This window comes from Amblyraja radiata, chromosome 2 (assembly GCF_010909765.2).
Source record: "Amblyraja radiata isolate CabotCenter1 chromosome 2, sAmbRad1.1.pri, whole genome shotgun sequence".
Lineage (NCBI taxonomy): Eukaryota > Metazoa > Chordata > Chondrichthyes > Rajiformes > Rajidae > Amblyraja > Amblyraja radiata.
This window is the reverse complement of record NC_045957.1, coordinates 62,889,964-62,914,814: the sequence shown is the minus strand read 5'-3', so window position 1 is coordinate 62,914,814 and position 24,851 is coordinate 62,889,964. Positions and strand designations below refer to the sequence as shown.

Here is a 24,851-nt window from a genome sequence, read left to right as displayed (position 1 = left end):
TTGCATTGAACAACCTTTTTCACAAGGAGGGGTAGGTAGTGGTAAACATCACTGAGGTCACTGGTGGCACTCCCTCATAACTTGATATGCATGTCGTAAACAGGTGACCTGCTTTAATGTGATATAGTGCCACCACATGGTTAGCAAATCTAATACAGCAACTAGTCATGAAGAGTCTCTGCAGTCTTTGATCTGACAATGAAGAAGATGGCTAGCACACAGATGAGCTATGAGTCATCATTTCTTACGCACACTATGCATGTACTTTGACAACCATTTCTATCCCCCCCTTTCCTTCATTCAATGTGCTGCAACATAGATGTCATAGTGGGTTAAAACTCCATGTTAAGCCTGTCCTCAGGTCTGGAGAAGCAATGAACTGCATATGCTGGAATCTTAAGCAAAACACCAAGTCCTGGAGTATCTCAGTGGTTCGGACAGCATTTCTGAAGAACACGGATAGGCGACGTTTTGGGGGCAGGAGTAGGAGGGAGAAAGTTGGAAAAGAGGTGGGGGCAGGACAAGTCCTGGCAAGTGGATACAAGTGAGAGGGGCTTGATTGGCAAAGACCAGACATAAAAAGGAGACAAAGGGGCATATGTGAGATTAGGATTGAAGAGAATTAAATATGAAACCAGAAGAAGGAATATTGGTGGAAGGGGAGGGGTTGAGGGAAGAGGGTGGGTATGTCCTGGATCCTGGGATCTGTTTGATATCATCACTAACATCTGTCACTTAAATCTATAGTTTATTTTGAAATACAATCCTGTGAGTATAGAATCAACTGAGATTCCATGTTAGAGAAGATTGAACTTTCACACCTCCCTCCAGCATACTCTCTCTGGTGCTGTGGTGGTATATCATCAAACTGAGAGAAACTGTGCTAGAGCTCAGGATATACGGTTGTTAATCAACTACTCACCACGGATGCTGCCTGATCTGTGGAGTATGTCCAGCATTTTATAGTTTCATTTCAGATTTCAGAATATGTCAGGGTGAAAATGCTGGCCTTTCCATCACTGAGAATTCCCTCACTGTGTTGGCATCAGACTCATATTCAACACATGGCAGATGTCAAGGCCATCTGACCCAGTTAGGTCATGGCCTGCAACACCTACAAAGACTAGAATCAGAAGGTTTGCCTTTTAATGAATCATGTAAGATGCTTTTGAAAGTAACCCAACTAGTTGCTTTTAGGGAGGGGTCATGTCACCAAACCACCTCAACCCAGACCAAGTCGACCTGACATTGCTGAAGCCATGACCTCAGATCCATCCTAACCGGTGCAGTGACTCACAGTCTGTTATGCTGGGGTTGCAAACACTTTGACTAGTTTTATATCTTCAATTATGGTGAGATTTAAGAATAAGGAGTAGGCCATTTAGAACGGAGATGAGGAAAAACTTTTTCACACAGAGAATTGTGAATCTGTGGAATTTTCTGCCTCAGAAATCAGTGGAGGCCAATCTCTGAATGCTTTCAAAAGAGAGTTAGATAGAGCTCTTAAAGATAGCGGAGGCAGGGGATATGGTGAGAAGGCAGGAACAGGGTATTGATTGCGGATGATCACTCAGCCATGATCACAGTGAATGGCGGTGCTGGCTCGAAGGGCCGAATGGTCTACTCCTGCACTTATTGTCTATTGTGATGCAGATATTGTGCGTGAATAGTTTAAATAAAATATAGGCTGCATTAAATTACCTGGTGCTAATAATGAAACATGTACAAAAAATACATCCTCATTATAAATAACCATAACGTTAATAACATTGTAGGGGTAAAAAAATAAAATAAAAATAACATACAGGAATATTTAATTTAGCATTTGGCTTCTTCCTGCTCCTTTTCAGACACATACGATTTCATTTATTTATAGATATTGTTTATGACACTTTATTAATATTCTTGTTTTGTTTTTTGTATGCTGTTTCACACTTGCTTTTTATTCTTTTATTCTGTTCGAAATAAAGAATTAAATAAATAAATAAATAAATAAATAGATTTAATAAAAAAAACATTAATTATGTCCCAACATTTTTGACACACAAAAAATCAAAGTGGTATTGAAAGTGGTATTGCATCAATGTTGACAATTGATTTATGAAATCCTCAAGGTACAATGTGCTTTCTCCCACATAGATTCTTTGGTACTATGTGTAAATTGTAATATATCCAACTGATTCCTTTTATAACCAACAATAGGAATATTTTTTCTTGCCCTTCTATTAACAGTGTGGGTTAGATGTAGGCTTGTGCCTGCTGCTCTGCCTGTGCAGTGTTGCTCGTCACTGCTGAATCACCAAAGTGGAGCCACTGAACCACAGCAGCACATTCATCCCTCACCTTTGATGATACAGTTCCGGAGCAGAGGAAATCACTGTCAGCACTTTGTCATGTTGCTGCTGTAAATGCCAGGCTGGATTGAAGCCTCCATTTATATTGTTGAATGTTTCTCTTTACAGTTGAACCTGAAATAAATACTATATACATAACCGACTTGAGAACACAAGAAGAACCATTCTACTGTCCTATGTCATTAGAGCCATTAATACATTGAATAACCTATTTAAGAGAACTTAGAAATACAGCACCATAAATGAGACGGTTTTGCAACATGTAATGCTGGTATAATAAACTTTTATGAGACATTTATTACCATTTTTTTCTTATTTAAGCACATGGCTACTGTTTTAAATTTTGCCATTTGCTTTCCAAAATGAATCGAAAGTCAGCATATTTCCATAAAATAGCTTAATTGTAATTGTGTTGAAGGTTCGTGGTTTATCATTAGTATTCCAAAACAAACTCAACGGGTCGAGCATCATCTTTGGAGGGGGGAGGGGGGGGGGGGGTGATGTGCCTTCTAAAATTAGAGAGGAATGCTCACTTATTCACGGAATCTATCGTTTGCTTTCTTCGGCCCATTGGTTTGAAAAAGACTTTGTTTTCCTGACATGGTTGACATACCAGTTACCAGAAAGCAAAGAAATTTATCTTTGTACCTCAAAGACACCGTATACAACCAACTTGCTCCTCTCAGTCCTCCCCTTTATAAATCAAATTTCTCCCATGCTTTGCTTATGGTATCAGAGTGAGTAATCTCAGCCAAATGTTTAAGGGAATCCATTATCCAGCCTTTTAATTACAGACAGTTTATTGTCTTCTCTTAAAACATTTTCTTGGTTGTTTACACTGTTTTGACAATTTTCACTTTACGGTAGATTCCATATCATGTCCAGGAGAGGCAAGTGCAATGATAAGTCCCACACACACACACACACACACACGCCTCTATCCTACAGAGGGAAACACATTATCGAGATGACATATTAAGAGTGTTATAATTGATTTACAAATGACGACTGCTTGATAATTAAAGGAAAGGAATTACATTCCCTATAGTTCCTTCAAATAAACCCATCTATGTGTTAAAAGGTAACTGTGTGATATGACTGTAGTAACAGTGGCAGATCTATGAAAATATGGAGTCACACAGATTGCTGATGGGCTGCCTGCATTTGGAAGCAACCCCCACACTGTTTGACTATGCAGTATAAATTGCAGCTCCCTATCCAAAGAGCCACATTTTCAAGTACTTTTCACCACTATTGTTTAATGTAATGTGTAGCGATTAAAATTGATCCACGGGATATTTTAGTGAAAGAAAAGTCATATTTCCACTGCGAAGGAAAAGTAAAATTGAAAGAGAACCATAGTTTAAATAAAATGACCACAATGGGGTATGTTTGTGATACAACTACAACCTGATACATACAGTGTGTCAGTCAACGTGCAGCAAGGGTAATGGTACAATGATTGTGCTGTGTTGCAACCATTTCACAGAGCGCAGTTGTGACTGTCTCAGGCTTGGGTTCCTGCACCTTTATGATCTGTGTGATCAGCAATTCCAGCTCTGCCACCTGGATGTAGCTAGGCCTTTTAGCAACCACTGGGAATGTGCCCCAGGCAAGCCCAACTCTTCCCCTATCACCCCTGTGGCATATTGAAACACAACAGGGTCTGTTGGATGAGTGACACATTCCTCTTCTGTCAGCCTCTGAAAGGACTTCATTTACAAGCCCTGGAGTTGTGCTACTTGACTGACAGGTCGTGGAAAAAAAAGTCATTCAGTTCCATTAAGCTCAATAAATCCTGCAGAACAAAACACCTAAAAGAGGCTTTAAAAAAGGCCGCGGAGAGTGCGGGCATGAGCTCCAGGAAAAAAAAAGTAAATTCTTTTCAGGTTCAAAGACATTATTTCTCATTGTGTTCTGTCTATCAATTACACTGGCATTCCCAGAGGGTACATAGATCAGTTCTCATTGGTGTCATTCACGTGTCAATCAGACTGGCATGAACACCAAAGGGCCTCATGTTGTGCTACGGAAACTGTCTGTCAGGCAATCAGCAGCTGCTATGACATCATCTGGGAACACTTTAGTAAAAAAAAAGCCAAATCCCAGAACTCCAGTTGAGTCCGTGTTAATATTTTCCTTTAGCCTGACCCTCACTTTTCAAAAAAATAAAACGCGTTCCAAACTGTCTGCAAGATGAAGATAAATAATTCCACATCAGGAGAGCGTCTGCCACGACCTAAGGTAAATCATTACAAAGCAAGCGTTTTGGGCTGTGCACATGACAGCGCAGATACAGCATGTCAAGGGAGAGTTGAGAACAGTCAATGTAGTCAGCTTTTATCATTTTGTCAAACCATCCATCTAATTAACATTTGCCGCATCTTCTCTCGTTGGAATGCGTTCCCTTTTCCAGGACCTGCTATAACCGGAGCTGAATGGTAATCGGGAATGAAGAGAATAAAATGCCCCTCGTCGTTAGTCAGAGTATATGCAGAGAGTGGAAATGCAGGCTTCAAAGTATAGGAGTCACCACAACACTAAACAAACATTGCAAAAGCCTGCACCAGTTCATATCAATCAAAGTGCCTCAAATTTTTTTAAATGATTAAAGTAGAAAAACATGCCCGTGGTGTGGGATGGATCCTTTCTCAAAACAAGCTGACAATCACTGCCATTAAATTGCAACTGAAATAAGAATTTATAAATGATTCATCTTGGAAGGACTGGTATGGCTGTAGGATTATTGCAGAATATATTTAAGCTCCTTGTTGGAATTTGTTCATCAGTGCTGGATATCTTATTCTATTAAAATTGCCAAAAATCATGTAAAATGATCATGACCAAAAAACTGGCTATGGTCATACAAACCTGAGGACACAAAGAAAACTGATCGTCCTCTCTCCAAAGAAAACTGATGTTGTTTGAACAGATAAATCCAACTCTTCTTTAGTTGGCAGGGAAAGAGCAAAGGGACAAGGGCCTCTCTGTGATTCCCTCCCTGTACTCTTCCCCTGCCTCCTCTGCACGATCATACAGAGGGTAAATAGGTTCCAGGCACACTCATTTCCCTGATGATTCTCATTGGTTGGACATGAGGGTGATTCAGACTTTGTTTATCTTTCTTGTCCAATGAAGAAGAATATAACTATCCTTTGGCTTCACTGCTGTGAACATTGCCGAAGCGGAGAACTTGAGCGCAAAATCATAAACATTTATTACCTTCACAAGGGAGCCCACGGCATCATGTGCCTGAGGCTATATAGTTAACAAGAAATGTGATTTTACTATCATATCAATATCTTAACGCCAGCTTATTTCAAGCTGGCTTTCATTCACATGGCTGCCACGTAAAAATGAAGAAATTGTTATCTAAATTCTAAACAGTTTTATTCCGTTCTCTTCAGGGAATGGTCTTGGAAAAACTAATGTTGAAATTAAACAGCAAGAACAAAAGTCTGTAGCACCAGGGTCCCTTTTAAGGGAAACATGTTGCTTCTCAATGCGGTCCACTCGGCCCAACTGCAATTCTAACCCAATGGCCAGAATGGTAAATGGAAGTAAGGTTTTAAACACACTGATTCCGAAATGCCCAGGCAGGTGTCCTTTGGATTTGGAATGTTTCTTTTGCTTGCTCGAATCGAGGAACATTTCCCAACCTCTGCCCGATGGGAAAGCTTTTCCCGAACCTCGCCCTTGCTGTGGGTGCCCTTCCACTCTCCCTGATCAAGAGAGCCCCGTGGGCCTGCCAGTGTCATTGTTTATCTGACCTTGGCTGTGGTTTCCCACTGATTTCCTGTCTGGAATGATGGGGAAATCAACCCGAGGTGTATAAATGGAGCTCGTTGGTCAAAAATGATAAAGCCAAATGAATCACTGCAGGCACAATGGCGCCTAAAATAAAAATAGACTGTGCTGGACATGCTCAGCAGGTCAGGCAGCATTTGAGGAAAGAGAAACATTGTTAATATTTCAGATCAAGAAACTTTTATCAATTTCTGAAAAGTCTCTTATTGGCCTGGTCATTATGCTTGCTGTTCTCAAAAGCAAAGAAATCCTGCAGATATCTCTCTTCAGCACGGTGGCGCAGTGGTAGAGTTGCTGCCTTACAGCCCCAGAGTCCAGGGTTCGATCCTGACTATGGGTGTCGTCTGTATGGAGTTTATACATTCTCCCCGTGACCTGCGTGGGTTTTCTCCGGGAGCTCCGATTTCCTCCCACACTCCAAAGATGTACACTTCAAAGGCTAATTGGCTTGGTGAAGATTGTAAAATGTCCCTAGTGTATAGGATAGCATTAGTGTGCGGGGATCACTGGTCAGCGTGGACTCCGTGGGCCGAAGGGCTGTTTCCACACTGTACCTCTAAATTAAATAAAATATAAAATATTGGAAATTGAAATAAAAGTAGGATATGCTGGAAACACACTGCAGCCTGCTCAACGCCACTCCACGAACTGCTGTTTTCTTGGTGCTCTTGATCTTCCAGGTCAAACATTTACAAGTGTGACCAGCAGTAACTGCTGAGCTTGTTACCATGGAGGAATCTCCATGCTTGGGAGAGCTGTTCGGCCAAGCACAGAGAGGGAAGGCAGCAGCTTCAAAAACAATTTGCGCTCACACCCATCATGACGGCAGGTGTGTGGTTCTGAGTGTGAGCCACACATCTGAGCCGCCTGACACCAGCCTTCACAGGCAGCCTCTCCATAGCCAGCACTGAGGCCGTTCATTGCCGGAATCACAGCAGATTCCTGGCACAGCGTTATGCAGTACTATGAAGGGCAGGGACTCATAACAAATTTCCAGCACAGGAGCACACCTCTCTACATGTAATGAGCTAATGACTCCATTTTCCACTGATTTCCTTAGTGTCCTCATTCCTGGGAGCAGAGTCTAAGCTAAGAACCAGTGACCCCAGCAGGTCAAGCAGCATCTGTGGACAAAGTTAATGTTTCAGGTCAGAGATCTTGGGTCAAAACTGATGGAAGGCCATTACCCTAAAATATTTATTTTGTCCTTCTCACAAAAGGCGCTGCCTAGTCTAATGGGTATTTCCAGCATTTTCTGCATGGTTACTAACTTCCAGCATAGTCATAACATGGCACAGACCTTTTTGCCCATCGAGTCCATGGCAACCAACAAACACCATTTACCCTCACCCTACACTGATCCTATTTTATTCTCCTCACCATAAAATCACAAGAACTGCTTTTGGCAAAGTGTAGATATCAGATAGTAGGAACAGAATCAAATGTTGCTTTATATTGGCAGTCGACAGCATCTTTAGTATTTTTTGATACATTCGAAATGTTGATGCAGTATCAAAATGTCAATTATAAAACATTGACAAGTCACAATTGTCTGCAACAACTGTAGCAAAATGTAAAAAAAGACACAAAGTGCTGGAGTAACTCAGCGGGTTGGGCATCGTCTTTCAATGACGGGCACTGAATTAGGCGATGCTAACTGGTCTCAGCTCATCTGCACCACCAAACTTTCCATCCCTTTCGTGTGTGCAGCCAAACCACTGCTGCCAGCAGTTGTTAAATTCAACTTAAAAATCCCAGGGTTGTCTAACAAAGCTGTTCTTTAACGCTAATACCATGAGGCAGCAGCTTCAGGATGCAGAAATCTAGTCTGACAAGTCTGCATTTCTGGATAGCTGGCATGTCGAGTCTGCATAGTGCCTCTGCCTGTGGCCCAGAGAGTGACATATGCTCACCCACATGGTGGTCCATAAACCCGCACCAGTATGAGGTGATTTTGTCTGTGTAAGCATAGGCTCATCATTTCTGGAGCCGTTAACCCGTCATGAGCAGATCGCAAACAGCCTCTCCTTCACCTCCTCAGTGAAGCAGCAAAGGAAAAAAACAGTTTGGTGTCCATAGACCCCATCAATGTGATAGAAAAGAGCAACTGAAAATCAATCTGATGACTCATTAATTGCAATTCTTCCTATTAATTGCAATTCTTTTTTTTTAACTTATAGCAACAATAATATCCCAAAGTAAAGGTGAATTTTTATTCACATGAAGAAGGGTCCTGACCTAAAATGTCACCTACCCAGTTTCTCCAGAGATACTGCCTGTCCTGCTGAGTTAATCCAGCATTTTGTGTCTACCTTTGGTGAATTTTTATTTGATGTTTTAAAGAAATGTCAAGCCAGAAATTTTAGTGCATTAAAATGGTGGAAGATCTGTTCTGTTCTATTGTTCTGTTCTTCTGTTGTTTTGCACAATCCCGCAGGCATTGCCACTTTCATTTCACTGTACGACTTGTATGTACATGTGACAAATGAAGTTGACTTGACTGCGTCTGTTTGTGGGTTGCCCAAGAGGAGCAATCTTCTATTGTGCATGCTACACAATTTGTGTGCAGGTATCATGGACTGATCAAAGACACCATGCCCATACATTACTTCGAAGATAACTGAGAGGCACAAAGTTAAAAATTAAAGAAAGCAGAAACTGGCACATATAGTCATGGGATCATTTTATGGGGGTTTATATTTGAGTAGAACATTGAACAGAGAATGAAGACACAAAATGCTGGAGTAACACAGCGGGACAGGCAGCATCTCTGGAGAGAAGGAATGGATGACGTTTCGGGTCGGGACCCTTCTTCAGACAGATGTCCAAGGAGGGGGTGGGACAGAGGTAGAGTGTAGTCGGAGACAGTTAGACTGGTGGGAGAACTGGGAAGGGGGAGGGGATGGAGAGAGAGGGAAAGCAAGGGTTATTGGAAGTTAGAGATGTCAATATTCATACCGCAATGTTCCCTCCACAACTCCCTGGTCAACTGGTCCCTTCCCACCCAAACCATCCCCTCCCCAGGTACTTTCCCCTGCAACAGCAGGAGTTGCAACACCTGCCCCTTTACCTCCCCCTCGACTCCAGCCAAGGACCCCGACAGTCTTTACAGGTGAAGCAGAGGTTCACTTGCACCTCCTCCAACCTCATCTACTGTATCCACTGTTCCAACTGTCAACTTCTGTACATTGACCAAGACCAAGCGGTTTCGCTGAACACCTCCACTCAGTCCGCCTTAACCTACCTGATCTCCCAGCTGCTCAGAACATTAACTCCCTTCCCATTCCCAATCTGACCTTTCTGTCCTAGGCCTCCTCCATTGTCAGAGTGAGGCTCAGTGTAAATTGGAGGAACAGCACCTCATATTTCGCCTGGGTAGCTCACACCCCAGCGGTATGAACATTGACTTCTCGAACTTCAAATAACCCTTGCTTTCCCTCTCTCTGCATCCCCTCCCCCTTCCCAGGTCTTCCATTATCATACTGTCTCTGACTACATTCTATTTTTGTCCCGCCCACTCCCCTGACATTAGTCTATAGAAGGGTCTTGACCTGAAATGTCACCCGTACCTTCTCTCCAGAGATGCTGCCTGACCCGTTGAGTTACTCCAGCATTTTGTGTCCACCTTTGGTTTAGACCAGCATCTGTAGTTCTTTCCTACACATGGAATGGGGACAGTACAATGCAGGAACAGGCTCTCCAGCTCATTATGTCTCTGCTGAATATGATGCCAGGTTAATCTAATCTCCTCTTCCTGCACATGATCCATACCTCTCCATTTCATGCATTACCATATTACCATTCTTTTGTTTGCCTCCACCTCCAACCCATGGCGGCGGGGGGGGGGGGGGGGGGGGGGGGGGGGGGGGGGGGGGGGCGGGGAGATGCTATCAGTAAGGAAACCTGGACTCTCTGTCAGTGATTCTTGAGCCCCTATCTCTGGAATAAATCTTCTTCCCCACCTTAAATATGTGTCCTGTGTTAATTTGCATTGCTACTGCGTATCCAGAAGCCTCCAAACCATCCCGCATCACACAGATGGGAACCACAATAACCTTTTCTGCTCTTTGCTACTCATGAGTGTTGTTTGCTTTAATAAATTTTCCATTTCAAAAGCATCACAAAGCACATTAAAAACCATTTGCTATACGTTATTATGTCTTACCCCATAACCATAGGAAAGACTTTGACTAAGCTTTTATTTTCAGAAGGAAAATTACTAGAACTACCTTTGCATAACACAAACAAACATTACTTTTATATTGTGTCCCATTTTGGCAATAAAGTGGCTTGAATTTGCCAATGAACCTTTTGTTAAGATGGTGTCCCTTTAAGGTGGTTTTCATTGACGTTTAAACTCTGCAGTTTCTATGATGCTCCCTACAAAGGGACCTTTGCCTTTCTGCCTTATGCTCAAGGCTTACTTTAGTAACATTAAGTTGTTCAAGGGCCAGGAGGATTGGTAAAAAATGTTCCATATTTGTGAGATATTTATCCATGGGGAGCATTTGCAGAAATCCAATGCTAGCATTACTGGAGAATTAAAATATTTTTCCAGCTATCCATGCTGTGCGCATGGCCCCAGGCAAAACTTTGTCGCTGCTTGAATTCACATAGGAAACATTGGTTTAGACAGGGATTATATTCTTGACAATATTGGAATCTTGCTAAATAGGCCCTGAATAAATAAGAACAAAATAACACAAATTTGGGAATAGATGATAGGATCGAAGGAGTTTCATAATGAACAGGTTGTAGGGGTATATATTGGGGAAGAATATTTGGGGTTTTCATTGTTTTACTTTGCAGTAAGTTTTACTTTTTGTAAATGGATGTTTGCAACACCCTCATATGCAGTTACCTCACTGTTTTTGCAGACTTGCAGCTCTCAACAACTGGATACAATCTGGATATTCCTGATATGTCATTCACCACCATTCTCCACATACACAACCTTTGTGCATGATTTCTGGCTATCAGTCCAGAGTTAAGGTAATCTGTCTGCGTTGACCTTTGGCAGTCTTCAATTGTCTGTCCCGGTCACCAATACAGATAGTCTGCTTTAATTTGTTTATTTATTGAGCTAATTGCTATGTTTTATTTCCCTTTGTGGTTTATCCCTGGAGATTACATGCACTGAGGGCATGGCATTCATTCCAATTAATGTCTTAATGTCTCACATAGTTTCCATGTAAACAATTTTAACTCAGACAGAGAAGTAAATGTTGAGAAATAAATTACATTTTATGAGCAAGATAGTTGGGGACATTGTTACAGACACAAATTATTTTATTTTGAATTAATTTATTACTTTTTCCTAAAGATGAAAAGTTCATGCAAAGCCACAGCCCCAATTTTAAACCACTGCATTGTTTTCTTCCTCTTTACCTCCTCTTTAATTTCATTCATGTACAATCGTAATCGCTCTCCCTTTGGAAGTTTATGTCAGTCCAACACCTCAATTGTGATGTGTAGGAAGGAACCGTAGATGCTGGTTTACACCAAAGATAGACACAAAATGCTGGTGTAACTCAGCGGGACAGGCAGCATCTCTGAAGAGAAGGAATGGTTGACGTTTCAGGTTGAGACGTGATCACGTGATAACCTCCCGATCAAGTGTGGTGGCCCACTTGGCTTCTGACTGTTCACATCAATGGAGTTGAACGTGGAAGTGGAATACAATGGATTTGCACATTTAGCCCATGCAGCCAAGACTGTATTTCTACTCTTTAACTAGGCGACTAACTAAGTGTGATTGAGCTGAAAAATGAATGGTTTACCCCTTAATCTGTACTCTTTGCTCATTATCTAATCTCACCAGGAAAGAAATTCAACAGCAGCAATGGGCATAGCATAAGATCAAGAAAACCTCATGCAAATTCTTTCCGACAATCTAGACGAGTACATTTGCTTGTTTATGTCAAACCAGCCTGGTTTTACTCATCTACCTGGCACAAAATGGTTGTTAAATGAAATATAGTGTATGGAAACAGACCCTAAAGCCCATCAAGACCAAGGCAATCTCAACATCAGCAATTTTCATTTAAACTGCGGATTTACTAATTATGTCTTTGCATTCACATTAATTTGTTAATGTATAGCACAAACATCAACAGTCACAGCGACTTGTGATACTTCACTGCTCTCAGGCTTCCAATCAGAATTCAATTGATCAATTTCCCTCCTGGGATAAATAAAGTTCTATTGTATTGTACAGTAGAAATAAAACCACCCGCTACCACCCTCCACCTCCTATTATCAAGCCAATTTTGGTTCTACTTTACCAGCCCTGGATCCCATGGGCTCTAACCTTTTGGAACAGCTTGACAATGTGGGACATTGTCAAACGCCTAAAGTCCATGTAGACAACATCTACTATGCTGCCCTCATCAACATTCTTAGTTACTTCTTCAAAAAATTCAGTGAAATTCTTGAGACAAAATATTCAACGAAGGTAACTGTTTATGCCAGCCAAGCTTGAACAACTCTGAACCCAGGAGCATTGACCTCAAACTGCACTGTCTCATTATGAAAGACAGTGGCCTGGGCTGCTGGTGACAGGCACAGAGTCTCTTGCCCAGAGTTCGTGAATCAAGGACCAGAGGACAAATTTTAAAGTGAAGGGGAAAAGGTTTAATAGGAATCTGAGGTGTAACATTTTCACACAAAGGGTGGTGGATGTATGGATCAAGCTGCCAGAAGAGGTAGTTGAGACAGGGACTGTCCCAACATTTAAGAAGCAGTTAGACAGGTACTTGGATAGGACAGGTTTGGAGGGATATGGACCATATGCTGGCACATGGGACTAGTGTAGCTGGGACATGTTGGGCAGTGTGGGCAAGTTTGGCCAAAGGCTCTGAGTCCACCCTGTATCACTCTATGACTTTAACAGAGAGAACACTGGGAGATCAGCAGCAATGGGAGCATGTGTGCTCCATTGAGTCACTGCACCTCCCTGCAGATTAGGCATGGACATGTCATGCATAACTGTAAATTCAGCCCTGCCTCTAGCCAGAGATGCATAAAGGTCCACTCTCTTCTCCAGAAAGGGGGAGAGGAGTTAACGTGATGTGGCCACACCAATCCCATGACAATTACCTGCTGCTGCATCTTTTCAAATACCTTGACCAACAAGCTCTTGTGAGGGGATTAGCGAGTGCCTTGTCATGTAAATGCCCTGCCTCTGCTGCAATAGTTACATTTGTGTATGCGTGCTGAAGGAAACTTACAGCAGGCTTAAGTATGTGAAGATGGGGTGGAGTACAGCTCCTGACTGATAGAGATTGTCAGGAGGAGAATGATGAACAGTGCAGTGTTGTTTGAAGCTAATGCAGCAGCCGGTGGGATATTGCATTTAACATTACTTTCACTGACCTTGAACTCACATGCCAGGTCACAAAACATCTTGCACCCCTTCATTTAGCACTGAAGGGATTAAGATTGGACTCCTAACATTCACCCTCACAGCGATCTCCTCCTTCACATAGGTCCCTCAAGATAAAAAATATCTCTTCTCCCATCTCCAAGACTTCCATTGCAAAACCTAAAATTGCCTGCACTGGCCCAAGCTGTGTCATGCATCCTTTTTGCCACTTGACACCATGGCTTCCACCACCTGATGACATGTTCCCTTTAAGAGGTGCGGGATGGTTTCAAGGAATGCAAGGCTTAAACAGGTGGTGGCCATTCACAAAACGGTGGCTCCTGTAGATACAAGAGGCAACAGCAGCACTGTTAGCACAGGAAGGGTTGGTGAATACGTTGCCACTAAATAGCAGCAAGAGGTTTCATGGTCAGCAGCATGTTAGACAGGATCATACACTCCATTTATAGATGGACACAAAATGCTTGAGTAACTCAACAGGACAGGCGGCATTTCTGAAGAGAAGGAATAAGTGGCATTTCAGGTCGGAACCCTTCTTCAGACGCAGTTCTTTCCTACATCGGCTCTATCCAATTTAGAACATTCTTCTATTCTTTGCTCTGCAGTATTCAGCTTCATTTATTTCATTGGACAGGTTTTGTGATTTTGTTAAATGGACAAGATCCCAAACCATCTATGTCACATTTGGTCCCATTACAGGAAAGCAACTTCACATCCCTTGATCAGTCCAATGCTAGAAATAGCCCTGAACCACCTTCTTCATTTGTGGTTACACATTCATCACTCTCTCCCATAATAACAATAAATCAGTAAAACATCCGGCAATTAAATCTTGATTTGCATTATTAATTTGGCAGCATTTGCCCAGCAATGAATCAACATAGCCCAGTGCCAGTAAGAAACACTGTTACTATTGACATCTGGAATCAAGAAGTAAATAGATAAGAGTAGTGCTTCCTTGAGAATATGTATTTAGCAAAATTTCAATTACTAACAAACATTGTTCCAACACCTGATTTGTAAGCAACATCGTGACAAAAAGGCACATAATACACAGCAATATGCCCCAAATGACTGTTGATTCATGGCTAATGTTTTTTAATTGGCCTTTAAAGTCTATTCATATAAAACTACAGCATGGAAACTGGTCATTCAGTCCAGCAAACCCACACCAAATGTCAACTACCCAGAACACGTACATCAAGCGAGACACAAAAAGCTGGAGTAACTCAGCAGGACAGGCAGCATCTCTGTAGAGAAGGAATGGGTGACGGTTTGAGTCTGAAGAGGGACCTCGACCTAAAACGTCACCCATTTATTCTCTCTAGAGATGCTAGCTGTCCCACTGAGTTACTCCAGCTTTTTGTGTCTATCTTCGGTTTAAACAAGCATCTGCAGTTCCTTCCTACACCTGTATATCAAGCTGATGTTCACAGACTACAGCTCAGTGTTCAACACCATCATTCCCTCTAAACATATCTTCAAACTCAGGGCAATGGGTCTCTGCTCATACCTATGTTATTGGATCTTTGACTTCCTCATCAGCAAACCTTAATCGGCAAGAACTAGCAACAACACTTCATCTTCGAAACCAACAGCACAGGTGCACCTCAAGGCTCAGACCCCTGCCCTACTCTCTCTATACCTTTGACTGTGTCGACGGACACAGCTCCACACCATCTTTAAATTCACAAACAATACCACCATATTTGGACAAATAACAGAGTACAGGAAGAAGATTGATAGTCTGATTGAATGGTGCCGGGACAACAATCTTGCTCTCAATGTCTTCATTTTTGGGATGATAGTGGAGAGAGTCAACTCCTTCAAGTTCCTGCATATCTCTTAATATCTGTCCTCGGTCCAGCACATTAATGCAAAGAAAGTTCATCAACACCTTTAGAAGATTGGGGAGATTGAGTGTATTAAGAATTACTCCATCGAACTTCTACAGAAGTACAGTAGAAAACATTCTGACTGGTTGCATCACAGCCTGCTTTGGTAACTCAAACATCCAGGAACAAAGGACGCTACAAAAAGTGGTGGACATTGCCTAGTCCATCACGAACAAGGACCTACCCGTCATCAAAGAGATCCACAGGAATCACTACCTCAAAAAGGCAATTAACATCAAAGACCCACACCACCATGAACACATTTTTATCTTGCTGCTACCATCAGGAAGGTGGGACAGGAGCTCTAGAATCATGATGTCCAGGTTCTAGAACAACTTTCTCCTGGCAACCAAGAAGCTCTCGAATCACACTGCACAACCCTACCATTTGTTTGGATTTTGTTCAGTTTATTTTTAGAAATACAGCAGGGAAACATGCCCTTCGGCCCATTGAGTTCATGCCAACCATTCATCACCTGTACATTAGTTCTACCCTACAAATTTACAGAAGCCAATTAACCTACAAACCTGCACATCTTTGCAATGTGGAAGGAAACCGGAACACCCAAAGAAAACTCATGCGGTTGCAGGGAGAAGGTACAGATTCTGTACAGACAGTACCGTGTGGAGACTGGAGGGTAACACATGTTGTGCCTCTATTTAAGGCTGCAGGAAGAAGTCTGGGAACTGCACGCCTGAGAGTCTAACATCTCTGGTCAGAAAGTTACTGAAGAATATTCTGAAGGAAAAGATATACATGCATTCAGTTGGACAAGGCTGATTAGGGATAGTCAGCACATTTCTGTGCATGGGAGATTGTGTCTCATAAATCTGGTTGACTATTTGAAGCTGTGAACAAAGAGGTTGATGAAGGCAGACCTGGAGACATTGTATACGGATTTCAGCAAGGCCTTTGCCAAGGTTCCACATGTTAGGATGCTGTGGTAGGTTAAATCACATGGGGCCAAAGGAGAGATAGCTGATTGGATAGAAAATTGGCTTCATGGAAGGAAGCAGAGGGTGATGGTGGAAGTTGCTTTTCGGACTGGAGGCCTGTGACTAGTGGCGTGCCTCATTGTTCGGTGCGAGGCCCATTGCTGTTTGTCATCTATGTCAATGATATTGATGAGAACATGCTAGGCATGATTAGCAAGTTTGCAGATGACACTAAGGTGGGTGGTATTGTAAAAAGTGAAAATGGTTGTCAAAAATTGCAGCAGAATCTTGATGGTTGATGGAATTTAATACAGAGAAATGCCAGATATTGCATATTGGAATGGTGAACATGGGCAGGACCGACACAGTGAATGGTTGGGCATTGGGGAGTGTTGTAGAGCAGTGGGATCTAGGAGAGCAGGTACATGGTTCCTTGTAGTTGGCATCACAGGTAGATAGGGTGGTCAAAATGGCTTTTGACACTTTGGTCTTCGTCAGTCAGAGTGTTGAGTATAGTTGGTAGGTCATGTTACAGTTGTACAAGACATTGGTGAGGCCACATTTAGAGTATTGTGTTCAGTTTTGGTCACCATGTTGGAGGAAAGATGTTGTCAAGCTGGAAAAGGTGCAGAAAGGATTTACGAGGACTCAAGAGCCTTTGTAGGGAGAGGTTGAGCAGGCCTCCATTCCTTGGAGCACAGGAGATGATGAGTGATCTTAAAGAGGTGTACAAGATCATGAGAAGAATAAATTGGGTAAATGCACAGAGTCATTTTGCTCAGAGAAGGGGAATCGAGAACCAGAGGACATAGGTTAAAGGTGAGGGGGAAAGATTTAATAGGAAACTGAAGGGTAACGTTTTTTTTACGCAAAGGTGGTGGATCTATGGAACAGGCTACTGGAGGTAGTTGAGGCAGGCACTATCATAACATTTAAGAAACATTTGGACAGGTACACGAGTAAGATAGGCTTAGAGGATTATGGGCCAAGCACAGGTAGGTGGGACCAGTGTGGATGGAGACATCTTGGTTGATGTGGGCAAGTTGGTCTGAAGGGCACGTTTTCACACTGTATTACTTTATCACTTTATGAGCACCCATGGACAGGGTCGAACCTGGGTTTCTGTCGCTGTAGCGTAGCAACTCCCCTGCTGTGCCACGGTGCCGCCACTCTGTGGTTGCTCTATGTACTTCAGTTTTGCACTTTTATGGTATAATTGTGGCCTGCAGCAGATCAGGCACGAGACTTGAAGAACTAGGTGGACTATTGCTGGTTCTATTTCCTTGTGTTCTTCCGGTATCATGTGTTCTTCCGCTACATGTGCAAAATAATTCTACGGCATTTACAATTCACAAAAGTATTTTAAACTTTCACGTTTTATTCTTTGGTTTTTATTTACTTCCCATGTAGCATTCCATGGATTAGGAAACTGACCAGAAAAATGTGGGACAAAATTAATACTAATATCTGTGACAGGACATTAGGTCAAATGGCTTCCAATCAGAAGGCACGGGGTCCAGGTGCATGATGTATTTAGCATCGTGTTTAGAAATAAATGCTCCATCTTAAAACATTCATTTTAGTTCACCATTGGAGTGCTCGTGTAAGTGTATTAAGCCTGGCTTGATGGTAATTGATGTTGAGTGCCTAAGACAGAGAGTGCTTTCATTAACACTAACATCGATCATGTTTCACAAGATTTACAAAAAAAGAAAATGCCAAATTATTTATGTAGAGTGCTACATTATACCTTTACTACAGGTTTATTATGGTTTCATCTTTTTATTCCATGGACATTTTTTGTGGTCTGTATATTTTTGAGGGAAATTATGAAATGCGATATTAGAAAACGCTATAGACTGGCAGATATTATTTTTTGATTTACATTGGATTTGATTGCTTGTTTCCACTACTGACAGAAAGTGGGAAAATAAGCACCTTGTGGATTTCCTTCATACCACGTATGAGGTTGAGTGGTGCTGATATTTATATCACAAAATATAGAACAAAATCTCCACAGATTATAAATCTTGGTGCTTTTGCTAAAGCTTTCATTTCATGGCACAACACGTTGTAGTCTTAATTCTGCCTACACCTGGCATATTTTCATTGGCGAACCTTGCTCTCAACTTTAGAGTTTGCATGTACGGAGGCGTGAAAAATCCTACAACTTTCCAGGAATTACTTTTGCACAGTTGAGGGAGGCTTGAAGGAACACAAGCAATGTGTGAGCCAAATAAACAAATAACAGCTGTTTAAGGTTTTAACACATTTGTTCCACCTACTTAAAGAACATAACATAAATGTTCATGCAGAAATAAAATTAAATAATAATAAATAAAAGCTTTTATCATCCCACAAGAGGACTTAGTCCTTCCTTACATTGGCAACCTCAAAAATGGCAAGGAAACCCTTAATCAAAGTACAGTTCCAGTCCACAGTAGATCTTGCTTCATCAAACCTTCTCTGAATATTTTTATTTTAGGTTGTGTATCTTCTGTATTGGATAATACATCATACATTAAAATATGAATGTTTTGCAGAAATAAATATTGATTTTGTTTCTGGTCACAAATAATACAAAAGATGCTGAAGATAAGGACAGAAATTCAAATGGGTGCAGAATTTATCCAATGTGTGGAAAATCTGTTGACGGCATCTTGAGACATTAACACCAAATTGCTTTGCTGGATGATCAGAGCCTGGAGCTTTTTGCCCAGAAAATTCAAATTATTGAAAATTATTTACTTAAAAGAGATGACTTGTTAACTGCATTTTTTCAATGTTTTAGTCTACACTCACAATAATATTAACTCTTTGCTTTGGTTACATGAGCAGAAATTCAATACACATTAATACCATGTACCTCAGTCTCTTTACATCTGCAAGCTATTATTAATAGTTTTACACTTTAATGGGAAACTATTATATTTCCATATGTGTTCTAAACCAAAAACTTCGCTACCAATAAAAAACATTCGATGTAGTAGCTCATTCCCTCAAGTCAGCTCTGTTGGTAACACTCAAACATTGAAATTCATCTCTTGTCAGTGGTACCCAATGTGCTATATGGTAACACTGTACTCTACATCTGATTCTTTCCATTAAAGGCCATTTTAATGAAGCACACCATGTTAACGCCACGACGCTCCTACCGACCAACAATGAATTTCTAGGCAATCTTCATCACATCTCTTAACATATCATCAGGCAGCAATATTTGGAACATAATCGTAAAATGGTCACATTTTTTAATAAGCATCTAGAGAGAACACACATTTGCTCTTAAAGTACTGTATATGGATGGTGTTAATTAACTTTTCAATTATACTTCTAGACATCTTAGTCTTCTAGATACGTTGTGATTTCATTCATTTTGAAGCTGATGTTTTAAATAATCTGCTTCTTCCTCATTGATTAGGAGCAAACTTGTTATTATTATAATTATGATATTTTCTATTAAAGATGTGCGAACTAGAGAATTAAGTATACAAGAAGGTTGAGAAAGAAAATATTCATTAAAATTGACTTTGAAGTTTGTAAGCTGCCTGTACTGAGTCGTACCAGAGTAGCACGTTGCGATCACTGAAGCCATTTCGTGGAGTTAGTCAACTTATCCTTGATATACTTTAATCATTTAGTCATGGCATTAAAATTATCCTCCTTGCTGGGTTCTAAATCAGACCTTGCTGAAGTATGAAGAGATCAAATTTAAGATTCCTTCAAATTTTTTTTCTCCTCAGCGTTTTATTAGATCTCATGATGTCATTTGACCTTCTTCTCTAGACTTAGCCTCGTCGTCTCTGCATATGCTGTGTAAGTCTTTGACAAATTGGTCTGCAAAAATGTTCCCATCTCTACAAATAACACTCCTATCCAACAAGGAATACACTTCCTTGGCTGGGTTTTCTTTGGTAAAGGGATTTTTGGATAGTTCTTAAAATTATAGTTCTTAAAATTACAATTCATGCCGCAGCAAATTATCTCCACCCTTGCAAACGTCAATCAATTTACTGAACAGATATTATTTATTTGACAACCGCGAAAATAGTTTATTTCCACGATAGGCAATCAAACAATCTGACGAAGTTTGAGTCAGAAGAAGGGTCCCAACCTGAAACGTCACCTTTTCCATTTTCTCCAGAGATGTTGCCTGAGCTGTTGAATTACTCCAGCATTTTGTGTCTATCTTTGGTGTAAACCAGCATTTGCAGTTCCCTTTTACTAAACAACAAATAGCTTAATACAACTAAACATGTTTCACTGAACTCTTCACAAGTGTTCACAAGTAGGCCGAATGGCCTACTCCTGCACCTAATTTCTATGTTTCTGTGTTTCTATGTATCTGGTGGAACTCCTGTTTTCTTCAATGGCCGGCTCACTTGCTGCCCCTGGAATCCACCTTCTCTTATTTTTGCCATTACAGCTCCATTCTTTCCTATTGGCCATCACTTTGATAACATATTTCTCAAATACTGACCACTTTATCTTTAGCCTCTGATACTATTCTAGCAAGAGTCAATCCAAATCCAGGCAACTGCACGTCAAGCATCTCTGGACTCAACAATAAATTTAATAATGTCAGGCAATTACATATTCCGATCTTGTTCCTCACATTTCCACCACTCCCAATTTTTTTTCCACTCTGTCTTCTGATACTTTTTACTTCATAAACCCCTTACATTCACCAGTTTCAGACACACCTCTACCCCCTTGCCATTGCCATCACCTCCAATTGATGCCTCATTTGATGATTCCTGGTTTCCATCTCCTCACAGTTTTTTTTATCTTTTGTTCTCCCACTTCCCATTTCCCTACAACTTAAAATTGGTTTGTTTTATGAACAAGGAATTTATTTGCAACCTGATGCATATGACAATAAACTAATTTAATTTCTACCTTTTCCTAGTTTTGATAAAGGGATGTGATAAACGGATAATTTGTTTCACACAGTAGATGCTGACTGACCTGCTGTGTTTTTCTAACATTATCTGTTCTTATTTCAGATTTCCAGCATCTGCAGTATTTTACTTCTCTCTTCCATTCTTGGAACAACAGCCTCTGGTAATGTGATTGTCTCTTGACAAGACCAAGAGAACCAGCTCACTTTGGAGTTGTTAATATTTCTTTATATCGCTGTTTATTCTAAACATTCAGTACTTATATTTGAATATGGGAGATGTTAGAAATAACTCTTAAATGCCACTTGAGGTTTTCTTATTGTTATAAATGTTTAATTCTGTACTCAAAGTATGCGTTAAGAAGCTGTTAAAAGAAGCTTTATATCATTTCAAGAAATTATGATTTCCAATAAATGAGAAACTAACCATTTCCACTTGACATTGAACAGCATAGCATCACCATGTCTGCTACAAGCTACATCCTGAGGGTTAACATTAATCAGAAATGTAAGTGGACTACATAAGGAACTGAAAGGCAAGTAAGGAATGTTGGGGAAGTCCAGAACAAGGGGTCACAGTTTAAGGATAAGGGGGAAATCTTTTAGGACCAAGATGAGGAAAAACTTTTCACGCAGAGAGTGGTGAATCTCTGGAATTCTCTGCCGCAGAAGGTAGTTGAGGTCAGTTCATTGGCTATATTTAAGAGGGAGTTAGATGTGGCCCTTGTGGCTAAAGGGATCAGGGGGTATGGAGAGAAGGCAGGTACAGGATACTGAGCTGGATGATCAGCCATGATCATATTGAATGGCGGTGCAGGCTCGAAGGGCCGATTGGCCTACTCCTGCACCTATTTTCTATGTTTCTATGTAATCTCCCAATATCCTGTGCCTTTCCACCTTGCTTCATCATGCAGGGTTCAAAATGTTGAAACTATCTAACAGCATGGTGAGAGTACCTTCATCAAATGTTAGCAAACACACAACAAGCGATTCACGTCCGAAATGAAACTGAGAGTGGCAATAAGAGTTGGCATTGTCTTGTCTTTAAATATAAATTAAAATAAATTACACATGCTCTTCAATTAAGTCGGATTTGAACAAAAAAAAAATTAAACAGACAGGTTTAATGTTAGACTTTATTGCCTAGAAATTAAAAGATGTCTGTTGAATGGTCAGACTCTCTGGGATGGTACTGGCTCTGGCAGCTGCTGTGTAAAGCAGGCTGAACAAAGGAGGGCTCTTGAAGAAGGGTTTCGGCCCGAAACGCTTCGCTCCATAGATGCTGCCTCACCCGCTGAATTTCTCCAGCATTTTTGTCAACCAGGGTTCTTAACTGTTGTGAAGCCTGCAACTGCATAGCTGGCTCTTCAGCCGAACCAGCCATGGACGGGTTAATGAAAATCCCAAGGTGCCATTCAGGCCTGTACAGCACAGTGGCACAGGTGTAGAGCTGCTGCCTCACAGCGCCAGCGTCCTGGGTTTGATCCTGACTATGGGTGCTGTCTGTGCGGAGTTTATATGTTCTTCCTGTGACTGTGTGGATTTTCTCAGGGTGCTCTGGTTTCCTCCCACGTGCCAAAGATGAGCAAGTTAATGGTTTCTGTAAATTGCCCCTCGTTGTAGGATTCGAACGTGGGATAACGTGGTCTCCTCTCCTGTCACTCCCCGGGACAGTCCGCCCCTTCCTGCACCATTGCGTTGAGCACCACTGGAGCTGAGGGACGCTCAACGTGGCCGGCCAAATTTTTCTAACTGGACACAATTTTCTGAGGGACCCGAAGCGGCCCGAGCGCGGGTGATCAATGGTTGGCGTGGACTTGATGGGCCGAAGGGCCTGTTTCCACACTATATCTCTAAACTAAACTAAACATTGAACACTACTTTGTGCATTGAGAGTGGTGTTCAACAGAGCTTGTGGAAGGAATAACATTATTAAATGCAGAGCAACTTCTGGAAAGATAGGTACCAATGCCAATTGCAAGTTTACTTCAGTTTCTTCTACAACCTAGACTTTCTATTTAGAACTTCCCTCATTAAATTAACAATATTTAGTTTGTTTATGAGCCGTGTTTTCTGGAAAGTATTAAGTGCAATATCTCAGAAGCTGATGCAGGATTCTTTCCAGTCAATTCCACTGATGCTGAAAGAACTGGCATTTTCTTACACATAAATGTTGGTGTTATTTTGGAAGTACAGATTAGAATGTGTACCAAATGAGTTTCATGAATTTATGGATGAAATCCTGATCACTAAAAACAATATTCCCACAGGCACTTTGGTATGAGAGATAAAGGAAAACAAGTAAGGAAATTCAGTCCCTTTAACAAACTATACCATCCCTCCCAACAAGGATGACACATGGCCCAAGGAGAGCAGGAAAAATTCTTTAAAATATTAAATATAGCCCATTTATAAAAAATATAGTGTTGCTTGATTTATCACTTATGACTTGCGGGCCCGATACAAGAGCTCTCAAAACATAACTGACAGGTAGCAATGCGGCAGTTGCAACACGGTCACAGCATGTTAAGTATCCTTACTACCCATTACTTCACTTGCCTGAAAAACACAGTTGCTAATTATCCCTTTGAGAGTGGCAGCAATGTTTCTGCACCGTATCCACATAAAGCATTAGCTTTAACTTGTCCATTCCACTCAGCCGGACTTTATAAGTATTGCATCTGCTCTGCTGTCTTTTCTCATAAATTAATTTATTTCTCCTTCATACATGCATGAAGACCATTGTGCGTTGATAACAAATTTCTCATTCAACGCTCCGCAGTTTTTCTGCAGCCTTTACTAAGCTCAATCATAATATTCTTCTTCAAACTTTTGCCTCTTGTTGTCCAGCTTCAGAGGATTAATCCCACTTGGTTCTATTCCTGTCTATGTAATTGCTTCTCCAGATTCTCTGCCTTTGGCTTCCATTCCCTTTTTTCTTGCAGTCTCCCAATACTTCACTCATAGTTCTTTCTGTGGAACCATTCTGTTGGTTGAATTGAAGGAGGCCATCCAGCCCCTCAAGCTATTTCCATCTTTCCACATGATCAAAATTAACATATGACCTTATTCTACATACCATTTACAGTGAGATGCTCTTCATTATTGAGTTACAGGTTTGTCATCTAGGACATTGTGCTCAAGGGGAAATCGCAAAAATAAGTCTAAATGAGAATAAACTGTGATGAGATTTGGAATTGTCTGTTATTCATCTTGCACTTGTCAGGATAAAATTTCATTTGCAATGCTCCACCCAACTTTCCATCTATATCGTGGTGTAGCCTTAGAATTATAGAAACACTAGATTAAGTGCAGACCCGTTGGGTCTGTTCCCCTAAAGCAATATTCCACCACTCACCCATAGCCCCCAACTGCACAGGCGCAGCACATTTCCCCCTATCCCCCAGCATTCCCTCCCCCTTCTTCACTCTCCTTCTTTCCCCTCTCCTCCTCCCATCCACTGTCCCTCCCTCACCTCTCACCCACCCTCCTTTCCCCTACCCTCAGTCACTCCCTCCATCCCTCCATAGCTCCTCTCCCCTCCCTACCCCCCTCCTATCCCTTTATCCCCCACCT

The 24,851-nt window shown here is 41.3% G+C and overlaps 1 long non-coding RNA gene across 1 annotated transcript; it reads left to right on the top strand.

Annotated features, from left to right (window-relative positions):
- The first annotated feature begins 4,481 nt into the window (after positions 1-4,481).
- LOC116984323 lies at positions 4,482-21,722 on the top strand. Its single transcript, XR_004414967.1, has 3 exons — positions 4,482-4,598; positions 11,039-11,153; positions 21,382-21,722. It is a non-coding gene; the product is annotated as an uncharacterized LOC116984323 (long non-coding RNA).
- Positions 21,723-24,851: the final 3,129 nt, after the last annotated feature.